General features: G+C 39.1%; 1 long non-coding RNA gene across 1 annotated transcript in view; it reads right to left on the reverse strand.

Annotated features, from left to right (window-relative positions):
- Positions 1-11,874: 11,874 nt before the first annotated feature.
- Positions 11,875-16,320, reverse strand: part of LOC109956895 (uncharacterized) — a 40,203-nt gene continuing 35,757 nt past the window's right edge. Inside the window, exons 2-4 of the long non-coding RNA XR_002274480.1 lie at positions 12,718-12,818; positions 12,032-12,099; positions 11,875-11,928 (exon numbers count right to left, since the gene is read on the reverse strand). This is a non-coding gene — a long non-coding RNA (uncharacterized LOC109956895). The remainder of the gene's footprint in view (positions 11,929-12,031; positions 12,100-12,717; positions 12,819-16,320) is intronic.

Here is a 16,320-nt window from a genome sequence, read left to right on the forward strand (position 1 = left end):
TGCTGTCTGACACTCACCACCCAGACTGCATTAGCCAAAAAGCTGCTTGTAGTTTCTGTTGAAGAAGCTAGTTTAGGATTAGCAAGAGCCTCGGATAGCTAGCTAAACCAGACAGCCACCAGACAACAACAATATGCTGCAGTGCTCATCAACATAATGCCACAGTGAATACAGAAAGATGCTGCAACTTAATTCTTCCTTGGACGGCAAGGAGATGTTTTAAAATTTCAGTAAAAGGCCCCTTAATAGTAAGAGGCACCAAGTGGTGCACCTGGGTACTAGAGCAAACTATAGTATATTTCCTGACACAACACACATCCTCATCTTCTGCACTGTTTAACATGTTTGTAATTGATTAAATGAATGACAGCAAATAATCAAACGATCACTGACATACTTAGTCTTACATTGTGATATTCCATATGGTTGTATTTACGGTATCACATGTAAAATTTATACCACACACCTCTATATACTGTTTTTTGTTTGTGACCTTTGTTTTATATACCTGCTTTACAGCAAACTGCATAAACAGTCTGCATAATGCCCAAAGTTCAGTGAGGTCCTGAATGTTTTTAGATCAGTCAGTGTGTATTCATGGCACTATCAAACCAATACTAGCTGGGTTTATAGTTCTATAAATCCAGAACTGGGTTTCCACGTAAAAATAATTCTTCAGCACATAATGAAGTGTGTGTGGGTTGGTATAGTGAACACATATTTAGCCTGTTAGGTGGTGGGGTATGTGGTATTAATGTTTTACAGTCTAGACTAATCATGTCTAGTTATTTTCAAAAGGTATAACGTACATTAATATTTACAATATGAAATTTAGACAATGTGATTTATTTCTGAGGGATTTTACTTTGTTTATTTGCCAGTAAATTTATCATTTGCAAATTTGAGTTTTGAAAGGCAAATACAAACTTATTTAGTCAAATCCAGTCACTGTTTTTACTGTAGCTTCCTAAGTCCAGCAGTAAATGGAGTAAGAACTTCTAAAACATTACAGTACACCTTGTATAGGTTTAAACTATGATTACAATCAATTTCAGGTGTTGGTGCATTTTTGTTGTTACTGAATAGGTTCAATGACTAAAAGATGGGGCTCTATTCATGCTGTGGTACATTTTCCATTTCTGTGCTGTGACTTCAAGTAAGAATTTTACTGCTTTTATCATTGGTATTCATGAGCTCATTTCTCACAACCCCTCAATGTCCCAGGCTTCTCCAAACAAGCCAAGTGTACAAAACAAATTAGGGAACATGTTTAATCTTTTTAATTTTACAGCTTTTATGTAAAATTGTAGTCTGAAAACTAAGCACTCTCTTGTAGGGAGGTGCACTTGGGTAAGGGTTCTGGATTTGGTTCATACAGCACGTAAGCAGAATTAAGGGCAGGCTCTCAACCTATACACTCTGCAACCCACATATAGTAACAGAGGACATACTGCACAGTGTGATGAGTAAGTAATTCTGTGTCCAAGTTTATCAAGGGAAACTCTATGAGACTAATTAGGTGGCGGTGAGACCTGTCATGTGCGCCTTCTGACCAATGGCCAATCCCCTTCTTGTGCTTTGTTTCCTGAAAATAAACCAGTCTAAAATTATAAAACGTGCAACAACTCCCCATAAAGCAAACTAAACAGCATTATGCATCAAATTAAAGACGCCACATCTGTGTTTTAATAACATAAAAGAACAGTTCACCATCAACTGTATAATGTGCGTAGGTTAATTTTTACCATTTCATGACAAGCAATTGGCAGTTTTTACCCTACTTAGACAAATGAAAGCAAACATGTATTTGGCTTTTTTCAGTCGCTGTAGAAGATCAAAGTCCACACTGGCCACTTTCTCCTGTTGCTCCTACCAAGTGGAATGTTAAATAGCCGAAGTCACTCCAAATAAAGTTTGAACTCAAATCTCTCTCATCACATTTTACTCTCAAGCAGCTTCTAAACCTGTGTGATTTGAGTGTGGGCTTTCCAAAATTATATGTAATCAGCATGACATCTTAAATTCAAATATATGCGTGGAAAATGAGCAGACAACTACCAACAGTTAGCTCTTTGACACAGGGCCAGGGAAAGTAAAGGTGAAGAACAGAGATGAATGTAGGCGAGAGAGAAATATTAAGCTAATGCAATCTAATACAACACCAACACAAACTATATTGTAGCTTGAAAAATTCCAGGGTTGAATCAACACCTCTATGACTCAGTTTCAACACGCACACTCAACATTAGAAGCTCTACAAAAACCATGCTTATTTCAGGGCTGCTGCATTAGATAACATTACAATATAGTGGGGGTGCTTTTATTCATCCGCCCCCAGTGTTTTTCATAACTAGCAAGAGGTTTAATTCCTACCTTATACAATCTTTTATAAAATAATTTTTCTTGTATAATCATGTCCAAAAGTTTGCTTTAATCTAATATTGCCAAACTTTAACAACTTAATACCAAATTATAGTTTCAACACGCCCCCTTCACAAATTAAAAAAAAACATTTAAAGGCAATGAGGGAAGCAACTTCTGTTGTTATGTACACTATAAAAGAGACAAGGACCAACTGACAGTGTAATAAAATGATTGTACACATACTTTTAACTCAAAAGTGGATTTAGAAATGACTGTATAATCCAGGTTTTACCTCCTAAACCTAATCCAGACCATAACAAGTGCAGTTAAATGAGCTTATTCTAATCAATGACCTTCAGTTCATAATGGCTTTGTGTGACATGACACAAACCCCTGTTTGGGGTTTTGTGTCACAAGTCGTTTATGGCAGAGGAACGCAACGTTCACATTCTGAGTTTTTTGCTCATCTGAACAATTTGTATGTGACAGATGTGTAAGGCATCGGTCAAACTATGTTAACAACAAAGTATTTTCATTCCTGTCAGGTTAGGGTGTAATGGCATTCTTTTTAGTGATCTGAATTTGACACCCTATTTTCAACAATGACAGTATGGTAATTTCTTTGAAAAGTCATAGCTGAGCTTTTGAGTGATATCAAAATACCACCGCCACCTCACTCTACTCAGCATCCTGTCCATCTACAACAGAGTGCTATTACAGACGCCTTTCGGTCACTCAACCATGAGGCCCATTTGGAAATGCTCCACTACTGTCAGTGCCACTGCAGTTTTTTGTTTGTTTGTTTTTTCAGCATGACCCAGGAAAAACAGGATCTTTTTGATTAAACAGTTAAGTGTGGGTAATGCACATCAACTTAATAATAATATATGGTATTTGGGAATCGTAGACCACACAATGAACTTCAATTGAAAATTGGGGGAGCTAACATCGAACGAGTATATGAAATCAAATTTCTGGGTGTCATGGTTGATGACCGATTCTCCTGGAAATCTCATATCAGACATGTTCAGCATAAAATAGCTAAAAATATATCGATATTGGCAAGGGTTAGACATATGCTGGACGTGAAAGCACTTTGCATTTTGTATGCTTCATTGATTTTACCATATTTGGAGTATGGCGTTGAAAACTGGGGAAACACTTACAAAAGTTCACTTCAATCATTGTATATATTACAAAAAAGAGCGATAAGAATTGTGCATAAGATGGGGTATAGGGATCACACCAATGTAGTTTTCACACAGTCTAAATTGTTAAAATTTTTTGATTTAGTGGGATATAAGACTGCTGTGTTTATGTATAAAGCCAGGAACAATTTATTACCTGGTGGAATTCAAAAACTATTTAATGAAAGGGAAGGGGGATACAATTTAAGGGGTCAGTTAAATTTAAAAATTCATGTTATACGTACAACCAAAAAAAGGTTTTGTATTTCTATAAGTGGGGTCAAATTATGGAATAATTTAAGTGTGGACATAAAAAACAGTACTAGAATTGAGTTTAAATATAAATATAAAAGTATGTGTCATTCAAGATATATGCAAGAATAAGAGATTTAATCAAGAATGCATGAATGAAACACTGTTTTAAATTTTCTGTATATTACTTGTCTGGTGAAGAAGAGAATTACCTATGTAGAGATACTGCTTGCAGCCAATGATGCATGAATAAGATGATGTTATGGGGTAGGACTGGATAAGTCTGACTTCTTTCTACTCCATTCAAACATGTACTAGGTATAAGCAAACTGATTCTGGATTAGCATTGGTTGGATATGTGTAATTATGTGTGTGTTGATATCTTTTGTTTCTACATGTTTGAAAGAATAAATAAATCAATAATTAATATTAATAAAAAAAGTATGATTTCATGCATGTACATACCATGACCCATCTGTAAAAACTAGGATAATTTCAGCTTTTATCAATCCAAAATCTAGAAAATATATTGTCTGGGACACTAAGAAGTGTCTTTTTTCCCCCAATCTACTTGTTCAAAGTATTTGCATTTAAATGTTTATTGCTACTAAACATTTTCAAAATGAGCTACTGCATTTCAAAGATTTGTCTGTTATTATTCTAGAAATTATTGCATTATCAAATTCTGACTACAATTTATCACAGAATAATTAAAAGTAACTTGACACAGTTCGCTTTATCTAAAAACGTCACCATGGGGAACAGTCCCTGTTTTCACTGAAGGGCTGGCAGTGGCAAATGTAATTAGATGGGGAGAATTCCTCCAGGTGTTTAATGGCTGCTCGCAAGGTCAGCACAGCCATGTTTAGGATGCCGTTCAGGCGTGAAGAGAAGAGAGTTGCACCTGGTTCACTGGTGGTGTGAGCACCATCATCCCCTCAGGTGATCCTGAGTTCTCCCCGCACCCCTCTTCACTGCTGCGAAGTTTGACAGCAAATCACAGGAGAGCGTTGTCTGTCCAAACGCATTACAAGTCCACAGTCGAAGTTACTGAGAGAGGCTGCGCTCCCACTTTCCCTAACAATCTTGTTGTGATATATGGTCAGTTCCTTGAGATTACAAATGCATCCTGAAATATACAACCAACCAGAATGATTAACCTTGAGGACCTGGGGGCTCAGTGCAGCAAGAGAGTCTGAAGAACACCGGTGTCAAATTGTAAATGGGAAAAAGACCTGTTGGAGGAGCCAGAAGAGGGCCATGCCCGCAAGATGGGAAGGGAGGCAAATCTAAGGAGAATCCTTAAGCAGTTTGTTTGATTTTGCTTTGTGGGAGACACAATGGAGAGAAGCTTCCCATCTGTCCTGCTCTCACCTTGGCCAGTGTCTGCCAGCTTGGCCTGCTTGTCACATTTGAGTAGTTGCTAAGGGACTAGTCCACTGAGGCCCTGTCATAGACCACAGAGACGAAGGCTCCGTCATCAATCACACAGATGAGCAACACAGCACAGGAACCTTCCTCCAGTGACGGCCTGAGATCTAAATTCTTTTGACATGAATTTTTATTCAGGGAATAGCAGGGTGATTGTAATCACTTCACAAATAGGCAAGTTGATTGCTCATTGGTGATTGGCATATTGAAGGAGCTTTTGGTAAAACATCACTGTACATTTAGATGCTAAAGTGAGAATTCAAAAAATTCAAATGTAATATAAGGCATGACATTTCAAATTTCTTCATGTGTAATAACTCAAGATGCTTTATATGAACTGCTAGACTAAATTAAAGCCATAATATTGCAGATGCCTATCTTTTACCCTGATACAGTTCCCATGAATGGCAATCACACCCACATATTGTAATTATGTGGTGAATTATGGGGACTAGAGATGCTCCCAACTACAATTTTTTTCTGCATTATTTTTGCTGAGGAAGCTATGATGAAACGATAGCTTTAGACCAGTTAAACTCTATTTGTCTTAAATTTCTTTGAAGTTCAAACCAGTTTCCCCCTGTAAAGTGGCGGTGTTGTTTTACTTTCCAGGCAGGCAATTTTTTCATTATGGTGTGATGATTAACTGACACATGAGCCTTGTTTAACTTTTATTGGAGTCAATATACCAACATCTTGTCTTAACTTTGTCAAAGTTAGCTTTGTTCAAAGTTCAGACTCATTTTAAAAGCCTCCCACTCCTGATGGACAAACCCACCATAATGTCACACATTGGTTTTCTGAAAAGCAGCTTTGAAGCTCATGTCTGGCTGTCACCATCTTGGTAGTGCTTCACTCTACCCAACTCTAGCTAATCCAAAAATGGGTGGAGAGGTGGAGCATGAGTGGAGCTCACTAGACAGCTAGTGGCTAGCCACAAGCTGCGGGGGCCTCCCCCCCCTCACTCCACCCGCCTGTCACTCAAAAGGACCATGCCCTTAATTATGTGCAACTTTTAGCCTCAAATTAGCTATAGAGACCAAAACAGTTACTTGTACCAGGTTGTAAACTGCTTATTTCTGCTCTAAAGGTGGGCACTTTGGCATGGGAGTCTATGATGATTGACTCTTTTTTTGAAGCGAGCCTCAAGTGGCTGTTCAAGGAACTGCAGGTTCTGGCGCCTGTGTATTGGCTTCATTTCTCAGCCTCAGAGGTTGTTGCTTGATTATGACTAACTTGGGGTTATCTGGCTTGACTGAGCCTAACATTGGCCTTCCTGGATAACTGGTACCACGGAGCCTGTTATCAATTGGCCCTGTTAAATATGGGTTTTAACCTTTGAGCGTGTTCACGTGAAAAAAGCGAAGAACCTAAAATTTTCTGGACTTATTTAAAATTCTAGCTGCAGTGTTCTCAACCATCTTAACATTTGTAGTACTAGTACGTAGCAGGCCTCAGAATACAACGTTGCAATAATGAAGTCTGGATAAACAGAAAAGTCAGAATTTATTTACTGTATGTTACAGGGGTGAAAAAAGGCAACTCTAGTAATAACACAGCACTCAACAAGACGACAGATTTTATCATTCATCATAAACTGATCTATCTTAAAAAAAGGCTAAATTAAGGTAACTTTATCAGGTCTCCAAACAATTAATAGGATTAAAAAGACAGAAGTCCTTACTTATTGATTTCCTGTTTTATTTTTTATTTGTTATATTGTGATTAGTTTGACACTTTCCAGTCTATAGGAGCAAGCAATGGCATTAGGCATTTATTTATGATTTATCAGTTGTGGAAAACAGGCACCAGTCTTGCTGTTAAAGAAATAAATGACAGTACTGTATTAAATTAATTAGTAGTGCGAGTGTCTATATCTCACAATGTAAGAAAATGTTGTACTCTATTATAGCACTATAGTCTGAATAAATACAAAATAAGTATTTTAAATGACATGTTTCCTTTTTATTTTAAATTCAACTCAGAGTCTGCACCAATTATCTTTACTGTGGCCTGGAAGCTAACAAGAGATCAGCAGCCATGAACTAATGTAACAGCATTCTACCAAGAGACTAATGGAACTCATGCTGAATCACCTGTGAACATGGCGAGATAATTGCCATTTGGGAAACCAAACAAGCATGTAGTGATAATAAAGTCTGGGGAGCAGGAGGTTTGCCTACGCCTGGTAATGGAAGAGTGAAATACCATATGACCTGGCTATGCATCAGGTAGAAAGAAAAAAAAACAACAACAAAAACTTAAGGTTTATTTACAGGCACCACTATGGAAAGGTGTGGGCTTGTTTGATCAGTTATAATGGAGTCATGCTTAGGGTGTCACCACATGGTGCATGATAAAGGGGGTACTGCTGGACTAACCGCTAATCCATAGCTGTGCACCTAAGCGTGCCAGGATTATAACCATGGTTATGCTATTCCATGTGCATCCATGGTCTGGGTCTAAACTATGCACCTCTGGGTCTTAAAACCATGGATGAGTGCATGGGTTGAGTGAGTACGTGTTTAGTATGTGAGGGATCATGCAGTAATACCAGCTGTCAGAGTCAGGTAGCTTATGAACGGTATTAGCCTTCAATACAAGTGAATGTCAGCATAGGATGTTTAATCAGCAAGCCATCCTCCTGGAGATAAGTCGGCTTTGATGATATTAACTTCACTCAGCACACCACAAACAGGTCAAGCTTCTCGTATGAGGCACTGGACATTTTTATGACTTTAATTACAGGCAAGACAAAACCTTTCTTAAAGCAGTGACATGCAGGATCCACCTGCTGTCCAAAGAAGATTAGATAAGCACATCAGTGAAAGATGTGGAACCATTTGGAACTGCCTACAATATTGACACATGCAAGTAAAAAGTAATTATACAGTAATTAATGGTGTCATGACTCGGTTTCCAAAATTACTTTTGAAGTAGCCATATAAAATTCCCAACATGATGTTTTGCTAGTTATTGAACAAAAATGTTGATCCAAAACAGGTTGTGAATTAACATTAGTCCTATAATACATAAATAAAAAAACTCTACAAACCTCTAATCACCTCTCTGAGAATACAGCAAGTACCAAACAAAGTTTCATCTTGAAACAGTTTTTCAGAATCTAATCAGTTCACTGTGCTCTCACTGTTTGAATGTACCTCTAAAGTATCTGCCTGATCTACACAGAGAAATCTCTGATCTGTTTCCATGTTCAATCTCCACCCTGCAGACTGGATTACCACTGTGAGCTTACAACCAAATCAGAGCAGCACATCTGCCCACACAGGTCCACGGCAAGGTCTAGTACCCGGTAGCACAGTGCCAAATTGCTAACTGTGATACACAACTTTCTGCTTCTTACAGCTTGAGATAGAGCATAAAATCAACTTCAGCTGAAAACCTAGATGTTTTACTTGTCATCCTCTTTCAGGAAAAATTTGGCCTTTCAGACAAGGGTCAACACCCGACTGCTGTGCATCGTGCCCACCCTTAAATACACCTTACATAAAAACGGTCTAAATGGGTCAGAACCCTGTTGGAAGTGAGGCTTTAACAGAGAAAAGAAAAGAGAAACCATTCACAAAACCCACAGTCTGATAGTCCCAGAGAAAACAAAAACAAACGAGAACACAAAGACAGTCCCTTGGAGACTTAATATATCCAAACACAAATGAAATTGAGCAACTGCTACATGATGTTTGAACACTCAGTGGTTGCGCAAGAAAATCTTCAGACCAGTTTTCAAAAGGTCATTTTCCCACCACAGTGTGTGTATGTGTGCACATCTGTGCAGATGTGTGTGAGCTGATCCAAGTGTGTGTGCGTGTGTGAGATAAACTGCCAATGGTTACGCCTGAAACTATTTTAACCAAATACAGCTGATGTAGGTTACCAAACATCACTAACACCAGACAGACGATACTGCATTATCCATGGTTGCATACTTGGAGGTTTGTGCCTATAAGCATTTATTAGTCATTGCTTTACGCTTGGGTTTTGTCCAAACACACCACCCTGAGGTCCATTTTGTTGCAGTCTCCTCAGATAGCAGTGAACTGGATATGTTGATTCCCTGGTGCTGCTTTGACTCAGACACATCCTGACCTATTTTCTGGCATGTCAACAGTATTGATCTTACTGCTCACCCCAATGAGGAGGACTTTAGGCAGTTATGAGATGGAATTAGATTGTTGTCACACAGATTCAAGGCCTTCTCACTGAAATAAAAAAATCCTTGACTTTTGTATTTAAGGGGAAGGTACAACTAAAAGAAGGACTTCATCAGAATGAAATTACATGCAAACAATAATAGACAGTACTGCTGAATAATACTGCATGTGCAAGCATGAGTACTTTAAGCCTGTGTGTATACAGCATTTCTTCTGTTTATATAATTTGCTTGGGAGTATTTTAGTTTGCATGTTCTCCCCGTGCTTGCATGGGTTCTCGCCGGGTACTCCGGCTTCCTCCCACAGTCCAAAGACGTGCAGCTTAGGTTGATTGGTGTCTCTAAATTGCCCATAGGAGTGCGTGTGTGTGATTGTTCATCTATGTGTTAGCCCTGCGATGGATTGGTGACCTGTCCAGGGTGTACCCCGCCTTCGCCCGATTGCCGGCTGGGATTGGGATTGGCACCCCCCCCCGCTCAGGGATTAAGCAGTAGAAAATGAATGAATGAATATTTCTTAGTCATTTATAAGCAGTTTTTCTGTCCCCAAGGTACAAGCCACAGGTTACATTTGCTGTATGATTTTTTTTGTGTTTGTGAGAGAGAGAGTGAGTGTGTGTGTGTGTGTGTGAGCGCAAGCTTGAGCAAATTATTTTTCACTTGACATTCAGTGAAGTTTGGCTTCAGGGTACATCAGTGCAACATGAGTTCTGTTTGCCTCTTTCATACAGTAGATTTCTTCACCTTCTCACTTCAGTTTCTCCACAAACAAGCACAGACTCACCCTTACAGATATTTGGGGCACATTTCTTGGCTATCCAAACAAATAAGAATGAGTAAGGTTAGATTTACCATACTTGGCCTCAGCCCTCCATCTTCCCTCTTGAGTTTCCACTGCCTGCTCTACGCTGTTAATATCCCTAACCTGTGGATGCAGGATCATTGGTTTCTGCAGGCCTTACTACAGAACCCTATCAGATTAGCTGAACTATCTCTTGAACAGTATGGGGTCTCAGTATCTCTAAAACCTATAATGAGAAAACCTAGATTGAATTTGAAGCTCAGTATGACCGGAAGGATTACTGTGCAGCCAACGACTTCTCTTACCTCAAAGATGTCAGTTGGATTTGAGCTGGAGGGAGGTTTGGAGGTAGATTTTCCATGATGACCTATATTTCTCCTAAACCGGTTGCAATGCTGGGACTTAGGACACGGGCGATGTCTAATAATGTTCCTGCCTCCAGAAATGGAACTGGCATCTAAGGAGGATTCAGTCAGCACTAATTTACCAGGCTACAGGAGGAGAAATGGTTAAAGTCTGTTTTCAATTTGTTTGGGTCAACCGCAACGACAACTATAATGCCACAGTGATTTACTTTCTCTACCAACTGGGTGATGTTTATCAGTTTCAGGACTTTGTGTTTCTTATTTTACTGAACTATGCATGCTATTTGCCCAAAGAATAAACTGTGCAAACATGGATACACACACACACACACAGTCATTCACTACTTCTCAATCTGGCCTTGAGCTCTGTCAGCCCTGCAGCGCATCATGCTGATAAGCAGAGGAACGCTGCTGTCACATGGCCTCTCTCCTCTTGCAAAATAAAATTGGCAAAATATAAAAAAAATAAGTCATTTCAGACTATCTGAATATACATACTGTTGATGCAGGCACAGACACCAGGATACTTCCTTTTATTCAATAAATAATCAAGTAGTTAGTGTTGCCTAGCAACCACATCATCAGGACTTGCACTGTTTTAACACACTGAATGAGAGGTTACTGGGCTGAAGACCCACAGCACATTGTAGAATGTGAAGGTTCGTATTCAAGTGATTTTTTTTTTTGTGGTTGTCACTAGGTACAGCCTCCTCCAGCCAAGTGAACGTGCTAACAAACGGGCAAAAAATGATCGGTTCTATTCTTTCTGCAAATTCCATATAACCCAATACACATAGATAGGTATTTATGGACATGGATATCAAAAACATAAATCTGTTTAAATTATGTTATTTAGTGTCTATATACACATTATATAGAAATGTACAGATATTTGAGTGTGATTGTTAAATGCTGTAATTCTGCTTTGATTGTGCACCTCGTTGAAATCCTGTACTTAAATATCAGTGATGAAAAAAAAAAAGATGGATTAATCTGGTGACAGGCTGATAATTTGCTAAGCACACCTATTTTAATGCCTGATTTCTGCTTCCTCTGTGCATTAGTATTAGCCAAAATGATCAAGAGTCATTTTACAGTGTTCTCTGTTCAAAAAACCTGCATGAAAACTAAAGTATCATTCTCCTATTGGCTGTTTTCAGTGTTAACAGCAGCATGAAGGTGGACCTTTGGCAGTCTCTCAAATGCATCCTGTGCCCTTGAAAATCAAGAATGGCCTCTTCACACAGCAACTTATCTCCCAAAGTGAAGCCGACGTCTAATCAACACCTGAAACCCTTTCCTTTGCCGTGTGTCCAAGTGAGACTTCAAAAGTTGTGCCAAGCCACACGCTTCCCGCTGTGTGTGAGACAGTAGTGGTGGAAAGGAGAAAGGAAAGAGATTTGTTATCAAAGACCCCCAGAAGCTGATGCTATTTTTCACCGTATGCATTGGATAGTACCTGTGGTGTGTTGCTGAAGCTTCATGTCCCTTTGAATTGGGAGGTGACTCGTCTCACAGCCTATTCTCCTACAGTGATTGGGTCCCAAAACGTTAGATTAGACAGTTTAGTGGTGAAGTTAGAGAACCTTATTCCTTTGCTTTTTGTACACCTGAGGACGTCTGGCTGTTCTGTCTGATATAACATGTTGCACCCTCATGGCAACTGATTCTCCTCTGGCTAAATGCACACAGGCTTAGTGTCATGCGGCGCTAGATTGACCATGCTGAACTGTTGATGCAATGCATTGTTGTCTCAGGGGCAAAAATGCCTCTGCCATCTCATCAGTGTGTTCCATTATCTGTGACCTGAGACTGCATCACAGATTTTGGTCACAGTATTGCCTGGGCCTATGCTAATAAGAGGCTACACCTTCTTTGTCGGCAGTCAACAGTGGAGCTGAAAACAGTCTTTGTCAAACAAACTCAGCATTAAGATGGGGAAAGGAGCTTATCAATCTGGTGCTGCTTGCTTGTAATAATCAATTATGGGTGACTATGACTGACCTTGAAACTTAGTGAATCTGCAGAAATACAATGAGAGGATTTGAATTGCACACACATGTAATACTTCCAGGGATTCTTGACACACAGAGCTGGAAACAGACTGAATAAGGCTGTGTGGATATATTTTTCTCCTGCACAAACCTAATATCTTCCCGAAATGCATGGTCTCCCCTGGCTTTATCTCCCTCTCCGCTCTCTGTGCTGTAATTGTCGATGAGAAGCTTCTGGTGTTGCTGTTCCACCTGCAATAGCATGCAGAACGTGTATCCATCAATCTGTTCAGTTCTCCCTGAGTAGTTCCCTCACAGAAATCCGTTTAGGGCTTTTCTTATTGAGTGGAGTGTAGTGGAGTCCTTCTGGGGCTTGAGCTCTCTAACCTAGTTCCTCTTCTATGTCTTTTCAATGAACTCGTTCCCACTTATGAATACATGTGCATGCTACACAAACAGCAGAAAGGCCAGTGATGAAGGATACTGAGTATCTGTTGATAATCTTTTCATGCAGAAGCTTTGACAACATATTCCTCTCATAAGTATAGTGGCTGCAAATTGCTGTTTTTCTTAGGGATTTTAATACAGGCTGTTTTCCACCATGTTGACTGACTAGTATATACATTTTAGTATAAATTATTTTGTGCAGCTAATTAATCAAGCAGTCCTCACCATACATCTGTCACTAATGAGCTGTTCGTTGCAGAAAACAAGATGATGTTTTCTGTTCACTTTGAGACTCTCATACCACTCTCAAAATAGTTGTTTACTTTCTTACCTCCTGTGGATGAAGACAGGTGTAATTGTGATTGTTTGCTGTCATAGTTGTGCAATCATAATACATTTTACATAACAAATGCATTTTAAAACAGAAGCAAACATAGCTGACTGTTAAGTCCTGTTCTTAGCATGTTGCCATAATTGGTGTGTCAGTGACTATCATAGCATGCTGAGAACAATATTAAATATGTTGTGAACAAGACAGTAGAATGCAGGAATCTGGTGTAATATTACCATCCAATTGTGCGCTCTGTACACATAATAACCTCCCAAGTATGTATGAAATATACAGAAATGTACTTTACTTTGCTGCTTACACTTGAACAACCTACTCACAGCACTTTATATAACTAGAATGCTCTACTCCTGTCATTCAGGTGTAGTACCTTTATTTCAATTATTCATTTCAGCTATTACCCAGTAACTTGCTATGTGTGGCTGAGGTCTTTAAAAATGAATGTTCTCAACTTTGACACAGATTTCAAATGTATATTTAGGTGCACAGGCCTTTACAAGTATTCTGATGAAGGATAAATTAACATAGCTGAGATAGATTGTTGCTGCAAGATGTACAGTGTGTCTATAACTGATTTTCATGGATTTTGCGCAGTTAGCTGTCACACAAGTTTTTTATATGAAGAAAAATTTTCTCCAGGGTTTCTTGTGCACGGAAAACAGCAATGATGTAGATTAGTTGCTAGCAAGGTGAGAATATTGGTGAAGGAGCTCATTAAGGAGCTCTACCACTGAGGAAGAATAATTTTGTCTTGTTGCAATAGAAGACTTTGATCCAATTAAGTGTGATATCAGCAGTCCAAGGTAAACTGAATTGTGTGCTGTATTTGAAAATAGTCTCCCTCTTAAATTGAAGAAAATGAAAAAATGTGTTCCACCATCTGTATTTGTCGCAGACTCCAAGATCAAAGAAATGTCACATACACAGTCCAAGTGACTGGAAAAAGCACTACGCTGTGTAGTCTTAGCAGATAAACCTTTTGGAAAAGACAGTGCATGCAAAAAATAAAAACATGTGAACACCAACAAAACCACAAAAACAAATTTATCTAGTTTAAATGCAATTCTCCTTAAAGTCAAAGAACATTAAAGTAAGGATGTTTGACTGTTTTACCCGCAGACTCTATATGAAGATGGACAATGTGATAAAGTAGCTATTCAGAAGTAAGGCCAACGCATGTCGATCGCCTCTGATGGCTAGGTGAAGCCTCGCACCTTCTACATTAGTAGGGTTGGGTATCATTTGGGTTATTTATTTATTTTGCTAGAGCGTGCCGTGACACTTCTGTTGCCTGCATCACCTGTTTCACCAGAATTTATTTATCAACAGGTATTTAAGTGGCACCAGAATGTGCTCTGTGATTTGGTCCAGTAGATACCGATTGGTACCCACCCTATATGTTAGCGGATGGTACATGAGCCAAAGTAAAAAGTACAAATCAAATAGCTTTTTCTAAATGTGATTTCTGTCATTTTAGCTAGATATTTTCACACTTCTGTGTACAAGTGATCATTTTTCTGTTATGGGTTGATTGGTGGCCTGATACCACAGGTAGTCACTACTACACAGAATCTGGTTGCAAAACGCGTCTCACAAGCAGGATGGCCGCCGCACCCTGTATTCATGATATTTTGGTTTCACTTTTGCATAATGGCAGGAATTGGTGGCATGTTGTCCATACACATCGTATGGTTTTAATATATTACATGTTAAGACTACACCCTGTTAATGAGTAGTCATAATTGCATTAGCACTGACATTAGCTGAAGCTAAGTCTCTGGCATCAATCAAGACATCATTTAATCCCCTTCAGATGCACCTTCATAAAACTCTTGTAAAGCAGAACTGAGGGATTTGTCACAAACATCTCAGTCTTGCAGCATCCCCCATTGCTCAACTTTCTTTCCCTGTCTGTGAGTTTATGTTCCTCCACTATTCCTCTGTGAGCAGTGGGCCCTATAGTGCTTGCTGCTTCCTTGCTGTCTCTCCATTAAGCGCCTAACAGAGCATTGGGCTGCGGCTGCTTTCTCCCCCAATGCCTCCATCTCCCTGTCGCCCTTCAGGTCTCATCGCCTTCGCAATGGAGGATCTATCCGCCATGATCCCAGGACACATACTGTCCTTCATTACCCATCCTCACAGCCCACTGCATTCAGATCCCACTCCCAGGACCCATATACTGTATGTGCATGAGCTCATGTTTGCAGGTGTGTGAATTTATGTGCGTATGAGTGACTTTGGTAGGCTTAACCAAGGACAGTAAGTCATATCACACACACACACACACACACACACACACACACACACTGAAAGAGAGAGTCATGTAACAGATCAATAGGCCATTTCAAAGGGTTTTGCTTTTAGCTTGGATGAAGTCCATCTGTAGATTTCTTACACATTAACTGAATGAAAGACCTTCAGCAGTGACAGCTCATACCCATGAGCCATCACATAAACACTGAACATCCGCCATAAGCACTCCCAGTTCAACTATGTTGCTGAATAATTTGCAATGAGAATGTTTTTCAAGGAAAAACGCAGGACTTTAAAGATAACTAATTTGCTTGTTGAAAAACTTTTCAGACTTTTTTAAACCTTTCAACACTACTGAATGTACTTGTTGCTGTTTGCTTCAAGGTTTAACAAGAATCAGAAGTCTTAGCAAGCCACAAACGCAGTGAGAAAGTTTTTCAGGTTTTAATGATTCCCTATAATTTACATAAACTTGTTTTTAAAACATTTAAAAAGTAATTATTTCAGGGCACCTGGAGTTAAAGTTTCAGTGTTTTAGGTTCATTTGATTGTCAGTTCACAAAATGTTTTTATATTGGTCATTCTGATTTGTTTCAGCATCATTTGTGTGTCAACATATTAATAATACTCACTTAGTAATTTCTTGTACTTTTGCTTTATATGCTCTGTTTTCTTGTTTGATGCCAAAACACGATTATTTTCCTA

The sequence above is a fragment of the Monopterus albus genome, unplaced genomic scaffold, assembly GCF_001952655.1.
Source record: "Monopterus albus unplaced genomic scaffold, M_albus_1.0 scaffold2.1, whole genome shotgun sequence".
NCBI classification, from domain to species: Eukaryota; Metazoa; Chordata; class Actinopteri; order Synbranchiformes; family Synbranchidae; genus Monopterus; species Monopterus albus.